This window comes from Osmia bicornis, chromosome 10 (genome assembly GCF_907164935.1).
Source record: "Osmia bicornis bicornis chromosome 10, iOsmBic2.1, whole genome shotgun sequence".
Classification (NCBI taxonomy): Eukaryota; Metazoa; Arthropoda; class Insecta; order Hymenoptera; family Megachilidae; genus Osmia; species Osmia bicornis.
Window position 1 is genome coordinate 8661335 of NC_060225.1, and position 26689 is coordinate 8688023.

At 42.1% G+C, this 26689-nt stretch overlaps 1 protein-coding gene across 18 annotated transcripts in view; it reads right to left on the bottom strand.

Moving 5' to 3' along the window:
* Positions 1–26689, bottom strand: part of LOC114876306 (kazrin) — a 57768-nt gene that overhangs the window by 29816 nt on the left and 1263 nt on the right. For 16 of the 18 annotated variants that reach the window (XR_003789354.2, XM_029187615.2, XM_029187620.2 and 13 more), the window contains exon 2: positions 24624–24756. The gene's annotated coding sequence lies outside the window, so the exon portion shown is untranslated. Of the gene's footprint in view, positions 1–4622; positions 4725–5945; positions 5994–24623; positions 24757–26689 lie in introns of those variants that run through there. The other 2 variants (XM_029187631.2, XM_029187634.2) reach the window with 2 other exon arrangements.

The window sequence follows — 26689 nt, forward strand, 5'->3', positions numbered from 1 at the left end:
GGTTGGATCGAATCTGATACCGTGTTCTGATTACATTGTTCATTTCCCTGATGAAACTGACATTATCCCAGAAAGCTCGCGTCCCATCAATCTGATTTTACTTAATTGACGCACGGTTCAACGATTTCGTACAAATTAATGTTATCGATGGATTTAACGTCGCCAGCTTAGCGACGGATAATATAATCGTATTAATATCAGTCTAACGATAAATTTATTCCGAACGCGTTGCAACAGATGCATAGAATGTTTATTAATGAACTTACGAAACCGTGATTCCTACCAGCCGATTCTGAATAAATTCTACTTTCCTTTTGAAATAATAATGAAGAATGAAGATTGTTTTTATAAGATACTTGAATTTCGAGAGAACCAGGTTGAGTAGGCTTTGTGCCACTTTACTGAGAACGTGGTTTATCACTTTGGAAACTATTCGATTCGTGTCCCGGGGTATTGTAAGTAGCGAAAGTAGAAAAGCTGCTGGCTCGATGGCGTTAATGGAAATTCAACGATTTTAAGAAGATAAATAAAAATGCAAACGAACGTGTGAAGCATTTGTCAGGACGAAGTAAAAGTTACAATTTCCGTGGAAATTGAAGAATTGCGACACATTCTTGTCACGGCATTGAAAACGAGCTAAAGTACCGCGGGCCATTTAAGGTACTTGTCTCGTCGCGTTCCCGTTTCACTGTAAATGTTCTTCTCTCGCGACGAAACGAACCTCGCTGCTATACTTCTCACGGTTCTATCGTAAAAGAAATTTCTAACGATATATTATTTCATAGAAAATTGCCCTGATATTTGTCGCCGCGGGAAACGTCGGGCAGGAGATTCGGTATCGATTTTTCGCGACACCCTAGCTAGCCGGCTAGGGCTGGTAAATTCTAATAAATATTTATTGGCCGATACAGCGAGCATGCAAATACGGTGGCGGAATCTCGATTATCGGAACGCATGTTAACCGAACTTCCGGCTATCTGAACATTCGACAAGCACGTGAGCAATTGGCGACGTGTCGCTTCCACTGACACGTACAGTACCGATAGAAAAGTTCTACGAATAGAGAAACTTTTTTTGAAATTCAAAATTTTGAAGAGAATCGCAAGATCGACAAAATTTTATTTAATTCTAATTTTAATTTTAATAGACAAGTCTCATTATTACAAAAGTAGGGTGCCGAGTCGCAAATGAAAATTTAGAAATATTTCAAAGTCCCAGAGACAAGGATTGAAGGGAAAATGAAGAGGAAAGCGAGGGCGAGGCATTCCAATAACAAGACCTAAGATAAACTCGACGAACGCAATGAGAAGACGTTTTCGCGACGTTTATCAGTTTCCACCGAAGGAGACAAGATAAAACGAGTCAGACAAGAGTAAAAGGATGCGAAAAAGAAGGAGAGGGATAGAAGTTGAAGGAAGAAACTCGCCGGTGAGCATTCCTGCGCTTCTTTCCACTCCGGCAACCTCCATCCAGAGCATCCACGTTCCCACGCTCTGCGAATCCGCCTTCAACTATGCCTCCACTTCCGCTCCTTCCTTCCTTCCTTAGTAATTATTCATTGAAACACGACTGCCGATGCGGAAACACAATTTAAAAGCGCGCGACACTTTCCTCTTCGGATCCGCTCGAAAGGGGGAGGCGGATTAGGTTGTAAATCGTTTAGCCGACAACGAATCGCGATATTGTCGAGCTGACGATTGCCGTTTTATTCATTCACGCGACACCTTTTCCGCTCCTCTTCCCGGACAGTCGATGACGAATCCAATTTTTCCACCATAATTAGCTAAATTATTCGCTGAATCTGCTGTTAATCTTTTAAACAGCTAATATTTCCTGCGTTACAACGCGATAAGTTTCCATAAAGTAGACGCTAAACGGCAGTAGTAAAAGTGTTCTCGCGTAAAATCGTAAAACAACGCTCGCATAATTATAGAGACGCTTAGCAACAGCTCGTCTATAAAACTGTGAGAGATAGCGATCACTTTCCCGCTCTGTGTAAATAGAAATAAATTTACGTATCAAAAAATCCGTGTGATTTCGTTTTCTTTCCCGCGATGAAACGAAGTGGGAACAGATTAGAATCGGAAGAATCAGAGTGTGCTGTTGTTCAATTAGGCTAACGCGATTACGCGTTAATTAATAATTATTTCTGATTTTTAGGGACCACCTATCGAACGAAGCAAGAACGATTTTGGAGTAAATGTAAAATAGAAGAAAAATAGAAAAATCGATGGTGATACATTTATCAATTGAGAGTACGAGGCTTGAAAGTCGGTCAACGCGAAATAAAACGAACGCGATCCTATCTTCCTTCAATCTACACGTGTTTCCTCGCGTTTTCCCAGTTTCTATCTCCCTCTATCCTCTCGTCGTTCCGTTTCTTTCAATTCTTACATCCACCTTTTCAAACCTTCCACGCTTTCGTTAACCCTTTCAGGACCAAGCACTTCCGAGTTCAACAGCCGTCTATGTACGCGTAACACCCTTTCAAATTTTTAACAACTATGCAGCCCGCTTTTTTATTCATCCATAAACCGAAGAAATTATTTTAAATCACCCATTTTTTCGTTCCATGAAAAACGCTGATGTGCCATATTGTGCTGGTGAATTTATTCTCTAAATTAATTAGACGAGTCTGGCACAATTTCTGAAATAACAGAATTTAAAGTTTAAAGAATAATAAAGAATAATTGTTTCATAAATATTTTCGAAAAACGTCCAATCGAATATCAAGCGATATTTCAGCGGCGAATGCAATTTTTCTATGTGAAAAAAATTCGTTCTCCCGTTGCATGATGCAGATAGTAATCCCAGAGCGAGAGGAAGGGGAATAATTTGCGAGTAGCTGAAAATGACCGAGTAGCCGACGGTATGAAAAATCCAGGGGTTTTCGAAGCGGATATCGCTGGCAGAGAGGGAATATTAAATGAAAAATGTCCTCGGAGCCACGTTAACTCGCTTCCGTTCGTGCATCCACTTGCGGCCCCGTTCGAACCGACATTGCACCGGCAGAATCGAGTAGGTTACGGTGCTATCGTTTCGCAGTGAATTTCTCGTTGAACAAACCGGGGGAGAAGGCGAATCGTGGCAGCGAGATACATCGAGGATAATGATGGAACAACGCAGAGGGGAGGAAAGAATAAATTGCATCGGCGAATGCACCGTCTGTCCAAGTTCCGATGCAGTTCGTTCTTTTTTTTTTCTATTTTCTTTTTCCACTTTGCAGTCTATCGACGAATAGTATATTTACAAAGGTAGATACGTATGTTGGAAATGTTTGATAAAAATTTCAATTGTCTCTGCTGATTCCGTCAATAATGCCACGTCAAAAGCAACCGAGTCGACGAGTTCACAAAGCCACTTTGAACCTTAACGCTAACGAAATATTTTCTAATGGATCCGGGTTCTAAAACTATCTACTCTGAAAAGCCGGTTTTCCGTTCAAAGCCACGTAGATGAATTCTATTTCTACCATAGAAACGTTGTTTCAACTCTGAAACTCGGTGCTTAAGATTGAAAATTAATTGAGAAATATTTGGAGCATTGCTCATTATAGAAACAAACTTGTTAAAAGTTCTATCTTGTTGATCTATGCAGCTTGATCCAACTTCTGCGAGATACACTCCAAAACGAAAGTTACGATTTAGCCAGTTTTGCATGTAACAACTTTAGACTTTCCGCGGATATTCTAATTAACGATGAGTAGTTTATTAAAATTCGAAATGAAACAAAATACAGTTACCGTGTAAAGGGTTAATTATTCGTCGAAACGCGTTTCAATGGCTAGCCAACTATTCAATCTTTTCTCTCGTATCTTGCGGTTGCAGCTGTTCCAAGAAGAAGATTTCTACCTTGAAGTGGACCGTGAATAATAGAGTTTCACCGGCGAAGCCTGTTTCGTGCTACTACGTTCGAATATATACGTACCAGGTCGTAACCGAATCCCCGAGCCAGTTTCGACGAGATCTCTGCTCGATATTCCAAGCTTTTCATTAATAAAAAATAGCAACCGGTTGCATCGTTAATCTCGACGAGATTGAAATTGATAAAAAGCTACGAGATTCGAGCTGGAGAAAAATAAGAAGAAACTCAGACGTTTAATAACATTAAGAAATATCATTTATATTGTTAAACAAATTCTGCTGAAACGCGAGACTTCAAATAAATTTGCGCTCTGTTAATATTTGCATTAGGTAAATAGAAAACTCCTTTTTTTCCTGATAGCTCGATAGATAAGATGGTTTGCGGAATTTTCGATGAATAAAAATTGCACTTCTTCGCGATAAAAACAATTTTACTACCACAGTGACGCTGTTTCGTTCGTGTTCCATTTTCCACGACACACGGTTCCATTCCCTATCCGGGGCAAAGAAGGGAAAATAAATTTGGAAAAGGAATTTCTCCGCAAACGACAAACGGTTCCGTCGAAGAATTCGAGCAAACGAACCGTGTGTCGCGTTAACAAAAGGCTTCACTACTAGAGCACCGTTGCTTCTACAGCCAAGTTCCGTTATAAAGCGTGATTAATTGGATTCCTCGGGTGTCTCTTTGAAAATCCGTCGTTCGAAATTCATCTCAGCTTGACCATTTCGAAATCATTTGACGAAAGTTAGATACACTACCCGATGTTAGAGCATTCCTCTACCAGTGGTTCACTGACGAACTTTAAAACGAACACTCGTTCGCGATTAAACGAGTTTAAAACGAGCGGTCGAGCAACTCGAACACCGGTTCGCAGAGGACTGAGGATGGAGAGGACGCTGCCGACCCGAACGGGCCCCTCTTCTGGGTGGGGATGGTCCCCTCGTTGCAGAAGACCTCGAGGTAGGACAGACTCGTTCCTGGCTTACCACTGACTCTTCTCCGATCATAACCAACCACGTCAACCCGTTCCGACTTATTATTACACTCGTTATTACGGTTATTATTCGTCCGCGTTTTTCTTGCATCGATCAACGACCGTCAACCACGTGCTGTTATCCTTCTTTTTATCCTCTTTTCAGCTGTAACACTTATCCGGTTACTCGATACGACATTCAGAATTCTTTCAGTTACCATCGTTCCCGAAAAAAGATTCGGACATCCTGGTGTTCCAATTGAATCGAAATAAACCTCGCGGTATTAAGAATTGTAAAGCGTTGTAATATTTGATTAACGACAATTAGGACGGCTCGAAAGTATCTTTAATATAAAAGTCGCAATGAATCATTCAGAATTCTTTCAAATCCCTCTCAGTTACCATCGTTCCCGAAAAAAGATTCGGACATCCTGGTGTTTCAATTGAATCGAAATAAACCTCGCGGTATTAAGAATTGTAACGCGTTGTAATATTTGATTAACGACGCGAGCGTGCAATTAGTATCTTTAATATAAAAGTCGCAATGAATCCTCGTGGGTTTTAATTAAACCGAGAGTCGCGGTGCTCCTCTTTGACGCGCAGATGTTTCGGTTTAAAACGCCTCGACCCAAGGTGAATATCTCGTGGAAAAAAAGAATGGAAAAAAAAAAAGAAAGGGGTTAACATTGCAGAAGACCAAACACCTGAGCCGAGACCGGTTCGTGCAACGATATCCAACTACCTGACGCCAAACAATACATTATCGTCGGTGAACACAGCCGTGTCAACTTGCATTCAACGATGTATACACGCGGGTGGAACGTTTCGTTTCTACCGTGGTTGGGTATACAATTTTTTCCGCTGTTAATGTAACGACGATAGCGAGGATCGAATGACACTATTGTCTCGATCGTTCCTCGCGTAATCCATTATGCTTTACTGCATCGCGACCTACCTTGTTGCGATAACAAAATCCCGTTTCCTTGCAGCATCTTTCGTTTTATTTTATATCGCTCGTTCGCGATTTTTAACGCTTCTGGGATTTCGAGCGAATCGAACCCTTGCGAATTTCTTATTTTAAACGAGAAAGATTGTTGATTGCACTCACCGAATGCAGGAATTTAGATGTAGATGTAGAGAGAGGAAAGGTACGTACCTGAAACAGAGAAGGAAAAATAATAAATTTTTGGATAATAAACGCATCTCGGTGCAACGTTGCACTTCTGATGCAGCGATGCAACTGGAGGAAGATCTATAGCAGTGTTTCCCAATGTGGAGCAATTTTATTTTAAATGAATTTTATAAAATTTTACAATTTCATTGTTAAGGGTGGCAATTCGAAAATGGACTCGTCCATCCGTAATAATTAAAATAATATAGAAAAATTTTTCATTAAAATTATTTCTTCCTAAAACCTATCGTTTAAGTTTCTTCAGTGAATAATTCAATTTTTCAATATTAAAAATTACATGTTACAATTTTAGGAAGCTTTAGGTGGGGCATAGCACGAAAAAGGGTTGGGAAACACTGATCTATAGGTTTAGCACGTCGGCAAACGGATGGTAAGCCACTCCGAAGCTGTCCATGCTCGATTCGTAGCACAACTAATTCCCACGTCAATACGATTCGCGTTATCAGTGGCGCAAGACCTCTCTGCTAATTCTCAAGCTGCTCGAGTCCTCTCGACCTCCTCCTCCCGCTCCTCTACGGCCCTCTTCAACCCTTATCTCGAGCGGAAAGTGGCGAGGCGCGGTGCCAACCGACGGTTGCTCGATGCTTTTCCAATAAGCTGCTGAAATTCTGTACGTGGACCGAAAGGAAGAGAAATTCGAAGGTCGAAAGTTGGTTCGATTCGAAGAACTGAAAGGAGAGAAGGAAGGATCAGGGTGAAAAAGAAGACGGGAGAACATAGGGAAGGTAGGATTTCCCTTGAATAATGCAACACGCGTACACATCCTTTAGTCGAACTCTTCATGTTCCTGCACTTTCGACAACTGAACGAATCAGCTTTCCGCGAATTCCTTATCCCCTTTGTCTACCCCGACTGTCGCTCACCTGTCCAAAGAAGGTCCTAATGAAATTTCTTATGAAATTCCCTTTGACGCGAACAACTCGTATATTAATTTAACCCTTGAATGGTGGAGCCTGGGTCAATCGTGACAAGATACAAGGATATTAATCTTAAATTAAATGTATAAGCTAGAAACGAAAGAGATTTATTTAATGGAAGAATAATTTCGGAGGCTCTCTCCATGGTCCGCCGTCCAAAGCATTAACTAAAACACATTTCCTCGGGAAATGGTCGACGGAGAAGCGGTTGTTTTAGTAGGTTAACTCGTTGAAGAAAGAAATAATACGTCGAGGGCAATTTTTGCCAGAGATTCGGGTTAATTCGAGCGTCCTTCATCCCTAATGTTCTCTCGACACGAGAGAGACGAGAGGCAGTAAAGTTTACGAGAAACATTTAGCAGGACAGTAAATATCGATATAAAAGAGGAAGCGCAGGCCAGCGTACCGATAGCTTTGTAAATTTAAGTACCCTCGTATTTATGTACCTACAAATTACAGGGAACCCACGTAACTCGTTCTTCCGAGGGAACGTTATAAATTCAGAATGTATAACACCGATCGAACGTATCGACCGCTCTCCTCGTCATTATCATAATAGCCAGTTAATTTCGCGAGAATTCATTTCGAATGTTGTCGCCGCGATAAATATTCATTCGCCGAGAATATCGAGCACGTTCGAACGAAGCGGATTTTATTAATTATCCTTTCGTTCGACGCGAGGATCGTTCATGAATTTCGCTAATTAAAATTAGAATTTCATGAAATTAATGAAAGAAACGGTGGTAACGTGGCTGGATGCTCCATCTTTATCGTTCTGGCAGGAGGCTGCGATCTCCAGATGGGCTCGTTAAGCGTCGACCAGAGAAAACAAGCCGGACCCTTCGTATCCGTAGCAAATGCTACAAAGTTCCGAGCAGCAGCTGTCGTTTCGTTGTAAAAAGCAGCAGACGAGGAAGACGGAGGACGGTGACGGTGTTGGAGCATTCGCCGAGTAGGACGATATCGTATTTGCAAGGCAATAACCGAGGGAACTTCACCACCTATGAATGCTTGGAGCTGTTTAACGAGACCCGACACGTTTCACGCGCTTGCAATCCACCCACGCTACTTGCCTGCATCCAAGATAACACGATGCATCGTAGAAATACGGACGTGGTGAATCGTCGATGAGACGAGACACCGACGCGTTATTATTCCTCGAATTATAAAAAATAAAAACGATCGACCCCTGTACGTACCTCCGCAACGAAAGGATTAACGTCACCGAGGAAAGAGAAACAAACGTTCCGTTTCAATTTCTATCTCGTTAAATCCTCGACGAACGGATTAAAGGAAGAAGCATGGGATTCAATTTGAAACGGGAGAAAAGTTTCGCCGTCACGTGAGAACTCGTTGGTAAAATAACAATATCCTTTTCGTGCGTTAATTGTAATTGTGCCATGGCTACCGATATTATCGATTTCCATGGATTAAGAACGATAAATTCGGTACGCGAATCGAGAAGACAGCCGGCAGTCAGGGAAATTTGTTATTTATGCAGTCGGAAACGGCAGGCGTCGAAAAGGTCCAGGTGAACCTACCGAACGGCACCACCTGCTGCCTTCGGGGCCAACTGTGTGGGTCCCTTGTTCAGGATTCGTGAAAAACTCCGCCGAAAGGCTGCTCCTTTCGAGCGTCGAACACCTGCTAGCCCGAAAATGACTTAACAAAAATATCGCAACCGTCCGAGCTGAGACGAGAATCGTTTCTATCGCGATGTACATTTGATTTCTTAATGGCCGAACGATGCGATAAGAGATCGAAGAAAAACGGAGAAGAATAACGAAGTGCCTCGCGTCGTTTTATTCGATTCGCCGGGGTATTCTAAATAATTATCGAAAGAAAAATTGCGACTCGACGAAGCGGAGGCTTTCTAATTGAAGGCTTTATTCCGAACCTTCCTCGGGTTTAACGACAAATTTAATTGTTCAGTTGTGAATCAATTTATCCCCGAGAACCGGGAAGCAAATAAAGTCCCGCAGCGCAGTAGATTCGATCGTAACGAAGGTATCGATCGTTTAATCATTTCCAGACGTTTCAATCTTATTAGCGAAATTTGTATGTAAACAAGAGTAAAGATACAATTTGCTCAAATAATTTCATTATCGCGCGTTTATTGCTTTTCGTCAGACGCAATATCCTTTGTAACCACGTTTTCGGCAACCTCGAAAGACTACGTAACTCTCGAACGAAATGAAACGAAGAACAGAGGGCTAAGAAGAAGGGAAAATGGATATCGTATTTTCCCGACCTCGGATCTCTGTGTGCCGGGGGGGTAGACACCCTTGGAGCGTCCTGTACCTTCGCCAGAAGGAATGGAAACGAGGTTAGGGGAGAATGACTAAGTGCGACGAGGGTGGGTCATGTAAAGAGGGGATCGACGGGGTGAAATCGTGCTTTCCTGAAATTTCCCTAAGACTCGTTTAACCTCCTTCCAAGGAAGCCTTCGAATACCTATTATCCGACGAGAAAAACAAGAATACCGTCTTCGTGAAATATTTAAAGCTTCGATCTATGAAATATTCAAATTTATCTGACAGATGATTTATCAAAATTTAATGCGCATTTATAATACACTCTTTTTCGAAAATTTTCGTAACCTTTTAAAATTGCCTGGAAAATTGATAAAACATCAAAGCGATTAATGAACTGCCCTTTTTTTTCGTCTCGTTTCCAATCGCGCCGCAATCACCGTCGAATTTCCGCTGGAACGAAACTGCTTTTCTAACGTTGCAGCGTGTTTTCGTGCCACCCTATATTCGGCGGTGAGGGTGGTCGGAAAATCGAGGGTCGAACAGGGTGACTAACTGCACGAGCATGAGGAGGGTGGCTAAGAGTACTTGCTGCGAATACCAAGTGTCTCTAATACAGGGTGTCCCTGCGAACCAACGTTCGAAAACCTCTCTGTCGCTCCTACTTCGTGTTTTACCTACATTTCCTGACACGGGTCATTTTTAAAAAGATCGCTAAATTACACCCTTCTGACACGGTAATTTGTACCTGATAAAACATCTTTGAATTTTGATAAAAAGCCCGAGTGTTAACCCTTTGAGGGGCAGATTATTCTTACGAATAAATTATTGAAATCAAAAGTTATCTGAAGTGTTTTGGGGGTCGCTGATTACGAAATTTCAAAAATTTTATTCACTATAACAGACTCGATCCTTCCAATTTTTTTCTTTGAATACCAGAACCAGCTAATTCCCGAATCTCCAATTTTATCCAAGTGATTGATATAAATTATGTTCTTACGATATCATTTAAATTGTTTTTTAAAATGAAACACTTCGTTCGATTTACTTAATAACAGTGTCACTGTCGTGCCAAGTCGAACACATTCATTTCTCGGTTACTGGTCTACGTCCAACAATATGCTTCTCAGGCATGATCCATCAGGGACGTATGTATCAACGGTGTTGAATGGAGCCACGTAACACTCGACACGTGACGAACACACGACCCTTACACCCTTACTTCAGCCCCTCAGTCGTCGATTCTCTCTTTGTTCATCCCTTCCCTAGCGAACTTTACTTTCCTCCGCAGTTCCGGATATCTTTCTCCTATTCCATTTACCGTTCCAAAATCATATTTGCTTAGAGCCACGACTACACTACACTTCGATAACACTAATGGTAGAATAATATTAAAATCTCCATTGAATATCGAGGCTTGTTGGAAAACAAAGGTGTTGATCGACGTTCAGGATTCATCGTCCATTACGCGTCATTTGCATTCCTCCTCCGGAATGTAAACGCGCGAAATTGATTTATCGGACGGACCTGCTTTCATTCCTTGCATTACTTCGCGGGAAACGATCTACCATTAACAACGCGACGGAAGGGACGATCCTATGAGTCACTCTCATTTTAAAAAAATTCCAGCAAATTTGAAAATTAGAACGCACCTTTAATAACAGATCGATTTGTCGCGCTTTATCGAAACACCCTGTATACGACAAGTTACCCCACCGTTAGATATTGATTTAGCATTACCAAAGAGGAAGAGAGAGAAAGAAATAGATACAGGGTGCTCCACTTCACAACAGAGCCATTCTGTCGGTCTCATTTCCAGCATTCAACCGGCTAGTGGGTTTGCTGCTTTTTCGAAAACGAATTCGACAAAGCGTGCGGACGATCACAATGGCACGTGTTTGCAGGGTTACTCCCGGACAAGTACACTTCTCTACTTCGCCACCCCTCCCGGTATATCCCTCTTTCTTTTTCTCTTTTTTTTTCTTCGTCCTACCACCTAAGCTTCGTCTGCATTTACTTTGTCCCGATCGCACGTCCAATCGTTCCGCTGCTCGACTTCCCTTCCTTACCTTCCTTCGAGGGATAATTGAAAGGAATAGAATTGAATTCGATTCGAAAATGAACATCTCTTCCAGAAAATCTCTCGATTTCGAAGACGCTATCACAGTTTAACAAACGCGATTCAGGGTGCTGATGAATCGTCGAACGGCGGACCATGGAGAGAGCTCTGCATTTTTTATAATTGCAATATTTCAAATTTTTCTGAATTTTTAAATTTCATTTCACTCGCCTCTCCGCCACGGGATCGATGCATTTTAAATTAATGGACATTATTGCGTACAGTTAGCAGAAATGTGCGGTGTTCATCATTCGATCATCGATATTTCATTAATTCGTTATATATGCCTTTATCACATTCCCCCGTCGTTTTAAATGCACTTTCAACTTTAACGAATATAAAAATTGATAACTATTTCGCTTCGAAACTCGAAGTTTCTCCCAGAGAAATTCGTATGATTGAAAAATGTTCTCTCCGAAGGAAGGAAGTATGCGCTTCGAGATTAAATTGAAAACAGACGAGTAGATCTCAAAGTAGAGTGAAAATACGAAAGAACGATTATTTTTCTTGTAATACCCAGAGGCGTCCAGATGCAAAAACTTGCCCGATTCCAGGACAACGTGTTTCATCCTCCGGAATCATTGTGAAAATACCAGGGTAATCCTTAGAGTAGAAAGGAACGCGAAATTGAAAAGATTCTCTTCAATTTTTCCTGCTCGCGTTCCAGCAGAGGGACACGAGAATTCGAGGATTTTCAATCCTCTTCGGGATGCACGGTTTCACCTGACGAACCCGAACAACGATTATCCTTATTCAGGAAAGGATAATTCGAGAATAAAAAGAAACGACAAACGTTATCCTTCTATCGAATCCGATTGGGAAACAATTTTCTTCGCAATCAGATTTTCTATATGTATCGACCAATTGATTTCTAATAGAAGTGTGCTAGAACATATCAATACTATTATATATAAATGAAAATTTTAACCGTTAATTACCACAGAGATGATTTAGTGAAATACTAATGAAAGGATTAACCTCAAAGCCAGTTAACACTTCAATCAATCCTAGAACTGTTTCGTGTCTGAAATAGAATTTCTATCCGGTCCGTCGTAAAAATATTTCACCGTTCGTTTGTTCTTCCAGCCCGTAGTTTCACGATATGGATTTCCGTGCACGGACGCATTCTCATTTCAACCGGTAATAGTGTCCACGAATTTCGTCATACCTTTGTTGACTCAACACTGTTATTTCCCTGGGCGATCTTTGCCCGGCCGCCATTGGATAGAAAAAGAATCGACCGTCTGGTATACCGCGATCTAGAACAGCTACGCTTTCGTTTTTCCACCGTCGAGTAATCAGCGCTGTTTTTCTTTGGATCGGAAAAGAGGAAAAAAAGAAGCAATATCTGGCATTTATTTGCGCCATGCTCCACTTTATCGTCCCTCGGAGATACAAATGTTTGGAAGAAGAAATGAGAACCAATTCCGGTAATATCCTTCTCCGGAGGGATTTTCAAATTTTAACGATAGCAAAGTTGGTTGACAAATTTTCTTTTACTATTCCACCCAATTTCCTGAAGAAATATCCGTCACATTTTCTTCTTGTCCGCGTTATCTCGCAAATTGTCAAAGAGGATATCCTCGCAAAACTAATTTACTCGTCGCAAGGCTAAAAGCAAAGATGTTACGCGGACGAGTGAATTTTCTCGCGAGAGAAACGAAAGAGAAGAACGCATAAAGAGGTATGTAAATCCCGGTGAATTTAGAAGCTGCGAAGAGGAAGAAGACGAGACGATTCGACCAGCGATTGCGTCTATTCGAGAAGAAAGAAAGGGAACAGATGGGAAAAGGAAGATAATCCATGGATAATCCAAATCGAAGGATTACCGCATCCATAAATCGTTCGTTCAACTTTCTCTAACGGTTAAACATCTTCAAAAATTACAACAATCCCTTGAATTTTCAATTTATTCTCGTTAATGCTTAGACACCCCGTTGGATATTAATTGTTCGCCAACTCGTCAAACGGGATTACTTGCACCCTCGAATTGCATAATCCCATTTTCACGAGGTGTCCAAAGTATTTTCTGTATCGGATACTCGTCAGGGCGAGTTTAAGGGAAGCCACCCTTAATCGTGGCCGACGAGAAGAAAACAGGCGAAAGCTTCAACCGAGTGGAAATCCAATAACAGATCCTGCGACACCGATCAATGTCAGCAAACGACGAGTAAAAGAGAAAAATTTCGAAGAAATTTATTAATTTCCAAATGACCCTGGCTAACGACAACCTTAAGGGGTTAAATCCTCCCTCGTTTGTCAACGCGAAGCAACCCTCGAATTACCTACAACATTTCCAGCTCGCCGCGAGACAAATCCTCTTACATTTTTCAACGAAACAACCGCGTGGAAAATTAGCTCGGACCGAAGACGAATAGCTTTGACAGCCGTTGAAACGTTTCAAAAGCGGCTACAAGAATTCCTCGCTCTCCCGACAGGGTTCATTTGCTGTCCGACCAGTCGCGGGAACAAGAGGGAACGATTTATTCGCGACAGGACACCCGTTATTCTCTGTCTGCGGTGAAAACCAGGCCGAATGTCCGTTATCCATCGCTCCAATTTTACTCGCAGCAAGTGACGATTGAAACCCGACTACAATTCCATTACCAACTTCTCTTCCGCTACCCCCATGGTAACGCAGCCTTCGATTAATCAAAGTCAATGAAAGTTGCGGATATTTCTACGTGGCCGAAAGAATGATTCAAGGCGGATTCCCAGAAACAAGGCGAATGACCAAAGCAACGAGATGGATACTGTTCAGAAAAAACCACAGCTTAAAAAGCTAAAAAGTCGCAGGAGTAAAGGGAGCCGTGCATTCGTACCGCTCAATTCTTTTCTAATAGGTCCGCTGCGCGAAGAAATACGCGAACGAAACTAAACGCGACAAAGCAAAACAGGGATATCGAATATCGCTGCGTTTCATTTTGTCGCATTTAGTTTCGTTCGCGTATTCGGCCACGCCGCGGACCTATTAGAAAAGAATTGGGCGGCGCGAATGCACGATTCCCCCTTCCCCTCGGACAGAACGAGGCACAGCGACATTCGATATCCCTGTTTTAATCTCGTTCGCGGATTTCTTCGCGCAGCGAACCTATTAGAAAAGAATTGGGCGGTGCGAACGCACGATTAGCTCGAGGGAGCTGTGCCTTCTCCTCGCGAGTATTTCAGAAGGAACGACCAAAGCGAGATTCCAACCAAATCGCCAGGGTGTCGATAAATTTTCTTTCGCCGAACCGTAAATACACCGGAAGGTAATTAGCTCCGCAGGCGAGCGGACAGATGAGCATAATTCCGACACGTAGGGAGTGGAGTTGCGGTTAGAGGGTAGGAAAAAAGGTAGCACACGTATCGTACGGGGAAAGGTTTCGCGTCGACATGGTAACTAGAGAGAAGGAGAATGGGGAAGAAATGCAGCGGTAACATGGACGAACGGACAGAGAGAAGCTCAAGTATCCTTTGGTATGCGTTTAACCCTCCCCCGAAAAAAGAAAATTCATCGCGAATCCACTTTCAGAGAAACTCGCGGCACTCCGGCCGGAAAGGGAGTACAAAAGGCTCGAGTATTGTTTACCATGACGTGGGGAGCAGAGGAAAGGAATGAAAAAAGATAGTCGCGTAGAATTGAACCGCGCGATAAAGGGATGGACGAGGAAAGGCTGTTCCGAGTGGCACACCCTGACTTCTTCCCTCTTCCCCTTCTATTTTTCGCGAACGAAAGGCGTGTAAACGAATGAAAATGAGAAGGGCAGACGGTCGAATTGCTATCAGACAGTTTCTCGCTTATCTTCGCCCCCTTCCTCCTAGCCCACTAAGGAGAATCGCATGATTTTCTATTAAAAACCTATTTAAATTCGTTAATTTTTCTCCTGTTTGTTAAATTAATTATCAGAACAGAAATTCTTAAAATACTTCAAATTCCTACTGGGATGCATCAATGATCCTTGATGCTTTCTTCGAGTCACTCATCAAGCTTCCTCGAAACATACTCAAAGTGAATGTGAAATTTTCGAATAACGCAGCAGGAATCCCCCAAGGTGCTTAACGTCGTTTTACGTCAGAAATTCGCGAGCCACCGACATCGGAAGCTACAGGTCTCTCCTACGAAACCAATATTCAAGTTTAACGCGTCGGAAACTAACGATCTAAGCTACAAGCAAACTCGAATGCTACAGTCGAAACTAAACCGAAACTGCACAAGTACCATTTAGGGTTCGTCCCTGTGAAAAGCAAACGCCGCTGAGTGTATTCCGTCCAGTTTACACGTTAACCAGTGTCCTCCGGAAATTCCCTCGGGATCCAATTTCGAAAATGATCAATCAGTCTAAATGAACAAAACTAGAGACGAAATTCGAGGGACCATTTTTCCTTATCCGATACAATTGAACAAGCGAGAGAACACCAGTGGATGGTTCTTTTACTGGACACGGTATTCACGCGTTATACCAACAGACCCATCTACTTCTGCATATTACATACTAGCAAACACGTCCATAAAGCGAGTCGCACGTAAACGTTTTTATACGTTTGCACGCGTGGGTGTGCAGGGACGAAGCGAGGAATGGAACGAAATGGTTGGGACGGATAGCTTTGGTTCAAAGTAGGGAAGGGTAGTTCAGTTTAGTTTGGGGTCTTGGTTCGGGTTCAAGTCCCTCCAGCTGCACCACCACCACCATCACCACAATCCTACTCCCGCAGGGGCGGAACTCGATAGACTAGGAAGGATGGGGGTGCTCTGCTGCTGCTGCTGCTGCTCGTGGATCAATACCATGGCGGGTTGCAGGGTGTACAGGGGATGGTTAGCTGGTGTGGCACGCGCATACGCTGCCACCCGCAACGACTGACGAGGATAGTGATCACCGGTTGCGCGATGGATGGAACGGTACGGATAGGAGGAACCATCTGCGTGCAACAAGGAGGAAGAATCGAACGAATGGAACTGTTGATTCGCTAGAAATACTGTTGGCTTTTAAAGCGATTTCGCTGCTTTATTAAGGATCCCAGTCAATGGGGGATGTTATCCTCGCGTGTCGAACAGGATACTACGAGATCGCCCGGTGCCTGGCACTACCTTCCTCATCGGAGACGTTTCAACGCTCCTCCTATGTCTACCTAGCTTTTCATACCCTCTTGCTGCTTTTCACTGTCTCGTTAAGTTTTCCGTCAAACTTGCGGGTATGCATTATGTTAAATGACTCGAGATTCCTCGAGAAGCTATAAAAATTATTTTATTAAGGAAACTTTTTAATTTTAAACGAGGTATTCTTTTGCGAATACTTTTGCGATCCACTGTATATGGGAAGTAAGAGAAAAAAAGCCACGGAATTTCCATCATCATCAACTGTTAAAGGTATAGAGGAGATGATTGAAAAGAACGTTCATGTGTACTTAGAGACATGCCCTTTAGCCGTGCGGTGCACCCTTCGCTGCATCAATGGGCGCATTTTCCCTTCTACACAGACGTTGTCTGCTTTGTTTTTAAGATCAACCGCGGTACCGTATTTTTCCCTGACAATTTCTACAAACGTACAAACGACGAATGAAAATAAAAAAGAATCTAAAAAGGTGCATCTATGCTAATTTATCCTTACGGTTCGCGTTTATACACCTGTAACGTGTAACGTCTCTGCTATCGGATGTAAATCTAGCGTGAATAAACGCGTTACGAGTTCGAACCAACTTTACACGCCACAATGTCTGAGGAACAATGCGCGCGTCGTTGCAGATGCAACGTGGAACTTGCCATTGTTCCAAGTTAACTTCGTTCCAGCTCTCAAGTACGTTAAACAATCTGTAACGACAACTATTCACAGGTGCTCGTCGAACCGAAATTCTACCCGACAGTTATCTACGAAAATTTTCATTCGAAAACCTCTGTTAATTCGGAATCGAGGGAAGAAAAACGATGACTTCCATCGGGGGAAAAGATAAACGAGCGTACGAAACGGAAAGTATTAAAGCGTCGAGTACTCGCTTCGACACGCAACGAGCATGGTTCAGGTGAGCATAAAATCGTAGCCATACGATTACGACTACCTTCTTTCCAACGTGGCCGGCTGATCCGGGGGTATTAGCCGGAAAAGCCGCTTTACACGCGTGCGACAGAGGCGGACGGAGGCGGATAACCGGCAGATGGACAGAGAAAACGCGAGGATTCGACGATAGGAAGTAAAAAAGGGAACGAGTAGAGAGGGTGAGTCTGCAACGACCTGTAGGGACGACGCGGAACAGGAATCCCGAGGGATTCGTGGCTGACGATGCCACTGATAATAATCGAACGATTCGATGCTTAATTACGATACTCGTTCATAATTTCACGGCTGAAATCGATGGGTATCGATTCGGTATCAGTGAAAACGCTACCTGTAGCTCCAGTCATCGCGTGCTTTTTCTTTCTCCTCTCCCTTTGTCCCTATCCTTTTCACCCCGCTGTTTCCACCCCTCGATCACGTCTCTTTTTACTTTTTCCCTGCGTCACGCCAGTCGACGCGAGCATTATCGTCGATATCGACCACAGATTCGGCTACTGATAACGAGTTTTCGTCCAGATACAAAGCCACTCACCTTTGCCATTTCATTCTCTCCAATTTTCCCCGAAAATGGCTTTTTTTACATGGCCGGTGAATAAAGAAACGTACGTTGCGAGCGTAAAATTTAACGATCCCGTAAAGCATGGAAAACAATGCCAGGCGAAGGGAGATGTTTTATATAGATCGAATGGAATTCTGTGGTTTGTTCCCTTCCATTGAATTAGACTCGTTTTAGGCAACGAGTTTTCTTTTTCAAAAAAATTAATAAAAACTTAGTCGAATGATTCGGACGAACAAAAGAACACGACCAGGTTCTCGATATTCTCGTAAATGGAACGGTTTCCAATCAGTTCGTCTTATAAATTCCAACTTTTTAATCAGGATAGATTACACTCGCATCGATCGTCGGGATAAAAGAAAATCGTCTGGGAAATTCAGATTGCACCGTATTTCTATGAAACTGTAGTAAATAATTTTATAGGGTAAAAGAAATGCGAAGATGGCGAATTTGTCGAGCTAATATAATGCTTCTCTTAAGGATCTTAAAGGGGTACTTTCTTTTTTACCGTCTGCTAAGGTTGAATTATTAATACGATTCCGCGAGAAGAAGGGAAAAGTTTCGTCGCGAGACGCGTTCGTTATTCTTCCTCTTCTCGGACTTATGAAATTTTAACGATATCACAGTTGCATTCCTTATGCAAATCGGATATTCAATTGCGAACAACTTCGATCCAGACTTACTATGTATCATCGCTAACAATAAGACAGGACGTTTCGATAATTAGACCAAATGTTCGAATCGCTTTAATTAATTTAATCGAAATAAGCGTGGATTTTCAGGAAATCTTTTCAAAATTGCCTTAAACGGAAATTAGGTTACACACGTTGGCCGCACAAAAGACACGGCCTCGATAAATGAACGATCGAATAATTAGTTGGAAACTTGCAATTAATAAGTTAACCCCGACGGATAGGAATTGGGTCGACGTTGATCCAATTACATTTAATTTCGTTAAAACTTCACGGGAATATTAACGCTTCAGCTACTGCGTACCACTCGAGACAACTCTGTAAACCTGGTGACTGCAATTGCTACGATGAAGTAGTATTTTCCGTGGAAAAACTCGTTAGGAACCGAGGAAACTTTCAAATTTCTTGCGCGAGGTAAATCAATTCCATTGCGCGACACAAATTATAGCGATTGGAACTTGAACATTTCAACCCCGCGAAGTAGAATCTAACAGTACAACGATTTCATGACATAAAAGTATCATACGTTAATTTAAAGTTTAAAGTTTCGGAAAACTCGCTACACGAACATCCCGAATCGAAAATGCAATTTTCAATTTAAAGGGGTGGAAATCGCCCTTAAAAATTCGGACGTTTTACGTGTTATTTTTCTTTTCCTTCAAAACCGCTGAAGAAATAAAAAAGCTTCACAGTTTGATAATTTTTTAAATTTTCGGGTTCGAGATCATTCATTCTAAATAATTCTTTTTTGGATATCCACTTTTATATCGCAAAATGGTAATGGACTTTTCGATTTGTTATTCTCCACGAATCACGCTAACGATTCAAAACATTTGAAACGACTTTTTACAGCCAGATATCTGTTTTCCAATTAAAATAAAAATGAAAAATGAAAAGAGAGGAATGTACGGTACAACGAACGAATAAATAAATGAACGAAAGTTCGAAATTCCGTTGCGTTTCGAGGGGAAATTACGCGTACGCCGCGCAGATGGACATCGTTCACCCACACATCTTGCGCGGATCGCGCGAAACGGATGAACGAGCAAGAAATTAATTACTTTTTTCCCCCCGGCGACCACGGTGTACCAGGGCTCTCGTTTTACAGTCGTCCCGATCAAAAAACCAGCGAAACCATCCGCGTGTGTCCATCGATTCTTCGTTTCGACTATCGAAATTACACGCGACCGTATCACCGTTTGAAAAATTCACCTCCCGCATCTTTCCAACGATTAAGTCCGCCCCGAGCTATTTTGTCGTCCCAGTATATCATCGATAAACTTTATCCCTTTGACGCGGTTGACCTTTTACGTTTTTCCTCTTTCGATGCACCGTTCAATTTCGCGCATGGTATTCAAAGAAATTTTCAAAAAGATCAAAGAGAAGGGAGAACGCTTCTTGATCCAGCTCCATTACCCCCAATTACCCAATCCCTACCTGCGCTTTATAATTTAAACAGAAAAATTCCATTGTCTCGCGTATGACGTAATCTTTTAAGAACGAAAGGGTTAAGGGCGGTGATTACGCTCGACAGGAACAACGCTGATAGATCGCGTGTCCCAAGGGGTGTAAAACAGTGCCTCCTCGAGAGGTGGTACGAGTACCTTCAACGGGTGAACAAGCATGATGCTGCAGCGAGAGACTAAAGCTCTATCTAGATTCGCCATCCCTTTAATTACACCCTCCGCGAAAGCCGGCTCAAGGTGGCCTTTTCATTCTTGCCTCCCGAAAAATTATACTCTAAGATCCTAAATAACGATCCTGTTCGTAAAATATCATTTGATATTTATAAATTCGTTTGCTCGATGAAAATTAGCTCCGGTGAAAAATAAATTAAACACTGTTTCCCACTGGTGCGATAACGATATAATAGCGGATTAATATACAAATTGCAGGGAAGGCGGAAATGCCGTTTCGTCGGAGAAGAGGATAGGATGCAATTGAGAAAATTGCTGGGATATCGGTTTCACCCCTGCATCACCGAGGGATGCCGAATGCTAGATGTAGGCTAACGTGGAGGAATCTTCCGGTCTAACGCCGGCTGACGCAGCTGCATGCCCTCAAAATAAATTTTCACGATATCTACCCGGGAGCGACATTATTGGAAATTTTATAAGATATACCTGGCTTATCGAAATTGTACCCTAGACAAATTCTTTCCCCTGGAAATCAATACCAACCGTAACGTTTCCATAAACATATCCTGTACGTAAACTGTAAATTTTCCAATAAAGACACGGCTATTCCGAGCGAAAAATATCGACGATGAGTTTATGAAATCGTGCCAGACATTTAAAGAAGACTTTTTTATTTTAGTTTCAACCTCTGTTCGGATTCACCCTCGACTTTGTTCCATTCTGTTATCAGGATCGCTCTATCGGAAAAGTTTCCCAATTCCCTGGATTTATCATCCGGATCCCTACTTTCCAAGTTGACTTTTCAAAATTTATTACCTAATCGTTCGCTTTAAACGCCTCCCCGAGGTGTTTCAATATCAATCGTCCATCTTTAAAGAAAGTAAATTTAAAACAAAATAACTCTTCTAATCGAAGGTGTTCGAAACGTTTATAGACGGTGCGAAAATTCTCTCGAAAGTCAAACGGATCAAAGGTTTCTTTGCTCCTTAAGCCGCGTTCGCACGAATTCCATTCGTTTCACCCTTCGAATCGGCGGGTGGTGGGCGGGAAACAAGCCCAACCCTTTTAACGAATCCGCTCGATCAGGCATCGCCGGTGAATTCGATGCTTTCGCGATTCTACTCGCTCGAGTAGCCTTCGAAACGTTCCCAATTGTTTTCCTATCGCTGTTAACGTAACCTCTCGTTGTTTCGCGCGGTCGTTAATCGCGCGTTAAGCGACCCTGTAAATCAGATACGCATCGGACCGTGCTGGCCCGTTGTTCACCTAACATTACCCACCACTAGTCCCGATAAATTTCAACGATGGGTTAATTACATCGGCCAGCATTTAGCCTCGAATTACAACGCCGCGTTGTTCGGATCGGAGAAATTTTGTCCTCTCCTAATTTCCCTATCAAACGAATCCGCCCAATATTCAATTTCCGACAAGTTCGTTTCTAGTCGGTTTGAAAGTCCATTCGATGTAACGCGACGACGCTCGAGCAGAAAAGCTGCGTTTCAACCGAACAATCGTTAATTGGATAAGCCGGAATTGTTCGAGAGAGCTCTTGATGGTAGCCGAAGCATAAAGCGGCCGGATTTTTGCAACGATATCGGCAAGAACGCGATTAAATCCTCCAACCCCGTATCTAAGGGTTCCTGACGAGGAAATATTGGCTGTACTTAGGGGGCCAAGTATTTTTGATTAAAAAATATCAAATTTTATTACAGTCGTTTCAGCGAACCAACTTGCATATTCGAATGTTTCAGATCGATTTGATATTTTTCAACCAAAAATTTTTGCTTCCCTAAAACGAAGTTTGACCGAAATATTCCTGGGTCAGTTTGCAAACACGTAGCTCGACGCTGACCAAGATTACCCCCCCTTGATCTGGTTCGAGGGTGACTTTCCAAGGATCGTTGGCACGACGGACGAGTCGGAAAGTGAATCAATAGAGGTTGATTGGCCTGTGCTCCGACTTTCTCCCCGGTCCACGGGGTTGCTCAATTACATGCTCCATACGGTGTAACTACAGGCCACAATCACACCCGTGATTTGCAATTTTTCAACGAAACGACGGGGTTGCAGAGAGGCTCTCTTTATTCTCTTTGTAACCTGGATGATATCATTGCCGGTGTTGAAACGCTAATTCATTTTGCGATAGGAATTCGATTCAGGTGTATGGAACTTCATTCGATTAGAGTTCGTTTGGTATCATTGAATTTGTGGGGATTCGATCTTGGACGATTTCTTCGTTCGTACGGATTCGCGATGCGTTTATCTCCGATTCCCTTTTATTTTAACGCTTCGTTCTTATTTTATTCATCAGCAAAGAAAATGAATTTTCGTCGAAACTCTACCTTAACCCTTTGAGGAGCAACAGTACTTTTTGTTTTTACTATTTTCTTTAATTCGAAATTAATTTCCCGAATCGTAATCAGCAAATTCTAAAAAATCTTTAAATAACCTTTGATTTTGATAATTCGTTCGGAAGAAAAATCTGCTCCTCAAAGGGTTAAACGTTGTTCACCGGCCACGTGTTTCGAGGTAATAGATGACCGCTCGTTTTGCGGTAACCCGTTAAAGTCCGCACGATAATGAAATCACTTCTCGCCGTTTTGTTCCACGTCGAGGAAAATTGATAGACAAGAACACAGCCGTTGAATTCACGCGAACCGAAAATAATTCACCCATCGAGCAATGATTTCAGAGCTGTTCTATAATCGAGAATCGGGATTTAATTGACGCCCGTCGCTTTTATCGAAATTCGAAGGACTGATTTTTGATCAATTTAAAAGACGAGAAGATGGAAAGAGAATAATACTTGAAAGACAATGTGAAAAATTCTTCTGCAGAGAAGCTGCCTCGTGCCGGAAACCTTTCATTACCTACAATTCAGACAATTCGTCGCCGACAGGTCGGATTTGCGACGAGAATCGCTAATTCCTAGCGTTAGCGTACACTTCGGTAACGTAATTGAATTTTCCTATTATCATGCGTCGCGTAACGCATTCCGATTCAGATGACCCAAAAATTTCTATCATTCTGCCTCGCGTTAAAGCCAACACGCCCGATCCGATATACTTCCTGACCCAGATTCGCTAATTTCACAGCGTAAGCTTAAATTCCGAGGAAAATTTCGAAATTTCATTCCGATGATTATCGAAGAATTTAATTAACTCGATATGCTAATAAATTTTAATAAATCCTCGCCTTACGATTGAAATAAAATCAGAGTTTCTTAATAAGAATCGAATTCAATATTTTCCTCGAAAAATGAAAAATTTTCCCATAAGTAATCGACTCGTTTTTAAAATAATGGAAGAAAATGATCGTTACTTACCAAGATTAACCAGGTTCGAGTAAAGATAATACAAGAACCATCGGCACCAAAGGATAATCTTGTATCTAACTCGTTTCAACGCGATTACAGTAAACATTTCTGTGAAAATTGTTCGGGCACGGTTCTCGCCTTAAAGATCGACCGATCCACCCATAGAGGAACCACGGACTGAAATGGCCCACATATTAAACAGCGGCATATCGTTACCCAGTGCATAATGTGACCCAGTGGGAGAGAGTAGAAGAGAAAAAGAGGAAGAGTACTGTAACAGGGAGGGAAGACGAAAGAACCATCGCCCGTATATATCATTCCCCTACTTGCAAACGAATGAATGACGCCATTCGTTAAATTGCGACTAAGATCCGGATGTGTCGAATCCCAAGTGTTTATGGCGAGCAGTTTTAGAGAAAGCATGAAATTTAACGTTGCTCGCGTTTACTCGCAAAGGACACTCGGAATTCTTAAGGATCGCTTTTCTTTTCGCTAGAGGAGTTTTCCTTTTAAGGAAAATCTTTTGTTCGTAACTCCTTCTTTCCTTGGAATTAACACCGGTTCCAGGAAAAATCTTATTACAACAGGGATGAAGATTTTTATCCCCTTGCAATTGAAACCCGTTTCATGAAATTTCAATCTATTCTCCTGTTATTCAAACTACTGCCAGTAAAATTAATGGAACTTAACAGAAATGATATAAAATTATAGGTAAAGTGATACTTAGAAACTATTTCGAAGGTTTCATTGAAAATCATTGATTGCAGGCAATAATTTGAATAACAGATATCGGTACGCGATTACAAGGAAAATGCAAATTCGCAACGGGATATCGGAGGGAGGAATTTTATGCACACGTCGAACAGGTAATATTAGCCTTGCGGTCTCACCGCGGATATAATGAAAAATCTTCGACCAAAGATTGATTAGTCCTTGTTTCCATTGGCATCGATGCATTACGTATTCTAACGAAATCGAGATCAAAACGATAGAAACATTAACTATTTAAAATACCGGGCATTATAAGCAAGTATTTCCGGTTCGAGTCGCCATGAGATACAAAATTAGGCACTCACCTAATCAGGATTCAACCGAGGATGAGAGGAAGATAACTCTGGATGATCTCTGCAAGCGCTGATGGATCCAGAATTACGAAACAAGACACTGGGATACACAACCGCACAGCTGGTCGACTCCTTATTTTCTTCCCTGAAACAAAAAACATCCAAAGGGTTAGCGCACTGTCCCCATAAGTCGAGGTAACATGGACTCTTTGACCCTAGTTTGCATCACGTGCCAGGTTGAATAGGATCAGGTATCATTTATCCACTCAAACCAGTCGCGATGCTGTAATTCAAACCTTTTCGAGAGCTGCTATTGTTAACCAACATAGAGATATCGGTAACGTAAATAGTAAACGTTGAAAACACCCTTCGGTGTAAAAACCTGTTCGCCTAACCCGTTTACTCTACGATGAATTACATAAATAATCGGTGAAACGATACACCGAATCCCTTTCATCGCTGAAATTTCAATCATTAACGAGTGTAGAAGATTTATTCAGCTTGGAACTTATGCTACCAAAGGAGCGTCCGATTAGCCACGGTTTTTAGCGCAGATTTCTGGAAAGAGGATAAAAGATCGGACGGCATTTATTCGCTCTGTCCATTGGCAACGTGGTAATTCAAGCAGAGGAACGCAAAGGAGGGTGTCCATTGTCAGCGGAGAAAGATATCAGTGACAGTGAGTTTAGGTACTTAGTCGCGAGTCGCGTATCAAAAGGGCGAAGCCATTCGGTGCCTCGACGATGCGTATTGTTCGTAAACGTGCCTTTTGTACTCCAATTGAACCTCGAATGGATCATTTGCGTGGCGGGTAAAAAGGTACGACGCATTCCAGACTTTCCTTTGTTTACAAGCATACGGACCGAAAAGGAAACGACAGACGAACATGAAAAATTCACCGGCAACGCTTGTAATCGTAATTCCTATCTTCAGCAGAGAATCCAAAGTGTTATAATATTCTTGGCGAGACTACAGTGGTAGAATGTATAAAAATACACGCGATACAAAATCGTGCGTTTTCAGGCCGCGCGTTCTGACCCTCTCTAAATATAATCTTCATCGATAAAACGGAATTTCGCCCCGGCTAAATTAATTTTTACCGGCAATAAATTCGTCTTGAAAAGCACCATCACGTGATTTGAAAAAGAAAAATATACAGATCCATTTAAAAAAGCAAACTTGACTATCATATCTTTTAAACTAATAATGTAATTTCCATATAAACAATTTTTCCTGTCATCGATAGTTACAAAATGTGGGAAAAGATAATAGATAATTAATAATAGTTCATTATTTTCAAACTATTACAATTCTATCTATGCAATAATTAGTAATTATTCAGGGCCGGCCCTGCGCCTAGGCAGACTAGGCGACCGCCTGGGGCCCCCCAAGGTCCAGGGCCCCCATAAGACTAAATGCAAATCTAAATTAGTTACTTTTTTTTTAAGTCATATATGCGAAGGGGCGCCACGGACCCCCGAAATCTCAGGGCCGCCCCTGTAATTATTCAAACTGTAATACGTACTTTCTTCTCACGCAATTAAATTATGCTCGAAACGAGACAATTACAGAGGTAAACAAAGCGTTAGGATCATCAATGGAACAGAGAAGTTACCGATTGTCATTTTCTAAACACAAATATTACACCGCGGTGGGTCATCGGTGACACCCGTGAGGCGGAACACGTTATTAGGATACCCGAAGGATAGAGACGTAGAATGAAAGCAATTTGAGAGGGAACAGAGGTAATTTCGATGGAAAGCCGTCGAATCGTGACTTGGAAACGGTGAATGTTTCACCGCGTGCACGAGGATGCACGAACGGTCAAGATGAGAACACGGATTCCTGAGAAAGTTCACGGTGATCACGGCTGAAGATATTAAGGTCGAGCGTAAAGCAACGATGTTACTTTCCCTCGAAACCTTATATTCTCATATGGCATGAAAGCCGATCAATAGCCTCGAAATAGAACGAATGAGCACAAGCTTCGTGTTGCACGAAGGAGAAAAGCAAAATTTTCCCGAACCTAAACGTGCAACCTGATGCTGCCAGACCCACCCTGTTATTATTGGCGGGGA